Source organism: Vicia villosa, unplaced genomic scaffold (assembly GCF_029867415.1).
Source record: "Vicia villosa cultivar HV-30 ecotype Madison, WI unplaced genomic scaffold, Vvil1.0 ctg.000026F_1_1_2_unsc, whole genome shotgun sequence".
Taxonomy (NCBI): domain Eukaryota; kingdom Viridiplantae; phylum Streptophyta; class Magnoliopsida; order Fabales; family Fabaceae; genus Vicia; species Vicia villosa.
The window spans coordinates 28,238-29,898 of record NW_026704958.1 but is presented as its reverse complement, the minus strand read 5'-3'; positions in this window follow the sequence as shown (position 1 = coordinate 29,898).

Below are 1,661 nucleotides of genomic sequence, written 5' to 3'. Positions count from 1 at the left end.
TTTAAAAAAACAACAGTGTATGAGAATTTTGTTTGTTTTGATTTTGAGCAAGCAAACTAGGAGGTCTACCCTGAGTTAGGAGGTCTTTATCCTTGTTCCCTTTAAAAATCTATCCATTCGTCGGATATAAACAAAAGGTTCGATTTTGTACTCGAAACAGTAGAAATGTAACTTTGATTTTGAAAAGAGTGAAAAGGGGTTACCCTAGGAGGTGCAAATGTGATTGTGATTGAATTCAGATATTTATCTTTGAAGTTAGTGATCTGACGGTTCAGTTTTATCTTTGACATACACGCAGTTTATATGGGTGCTGGAAATTAAAATGCGGAAATGTAAAGTGCAGAAAGTAAATCTACGCTATTACATCGATTGTGCGGGAAATGTAAACTAGCCTATTTACATGAATTTGACATCCTATACATTTATCTAGGAATTTTAAATTGCAAGAAATAAAAGGCATATTTTTGTATTTTTGTGATTTATTTTAAATATAATTAATGCATTATTAATTAATTTAAAATAAAGAAAAGATGGAAATATGATTAAACCTAGCAAATAAGTTTAAAAATATGTACAAAATGTTTGTTAATTGATTTTAGAACAAAACTAATTTTTTTGGAATTTTTGAAATTTGTTTTTGGATATTTTAAGTTAATCAAAACATAATTATGCAAATAATTACACAAATAATTAAAACTTAAAGAGAAAATTATCCTAAATATGTACAAAATTAGTTTATGATATATAAACAATATTTAACACAAAGAACAATTTTTTTTATGATTTTTTGACTAATTAAAATAATTAATAAGCAAATATACAAATACATACTAATTAATTATGAAAAATATTGAAATTTTGAAGAAAAATAAAATATTTTTGTTTCATAAAATAATATATTATTTTAGAAGTTTAAAATATTTTTTGTGGAATTTTTGGAAGTTTTTGACTATTTTTAATTAATTTATCAAAGAAACTAAAATAAAAATAGAAAATAAAATTAAAAATATAAGGATACTGATCTGGTGTGGCAATTAATGAAGGAGCATGGTGAGCTTGCATGTGTGAGGCGTTGGATTGGCTTTGAGATTGATCCAAGGGCACAGATTTGTAGGTGCATGGTATGATGGTGTACACTGAATCCAAGGGGATTCAAAGTCTTTGCAGGGGCCCACGCTGGATTGACCAGCGAATAAGATTTGAGGGAAGGGCCACCTTGGCGCGCTGAAAAGTCAGACGAACCACGCTTGGACGCGTGGTCGTCTTCAACCTCCAGAAGTGAGGTTTTCAGCTTCAAATAGCGGGGGTTTTTAACCTCCCCTATTTGGACGTTAAAATTCCAGTTTTTTAACAACCTATGAACCTGCAAAAAATACGAGTTAGCAATAGAAACAAGTGACCCAGATCCACTAATTAGAGTGTCCTGAATCCAAATATGTCATTTGTTTTAAGGTTTGAAGCTCCTAGCTATGGATGCGAAGAAGATGAAGCTTAAACACTCATGGACTCGTTTTAATGGTGGAGCCTGGTCCTCACGTTGGAACACTCATGCTAAGGCCCAGATCACACATATAGGTCCCCATAAGGATGTTAGGGTGGTTAGTTTGCAGTGAAATTAGTTGCATATACAAAAACGAAAATAAAACTCATATGTACATGAA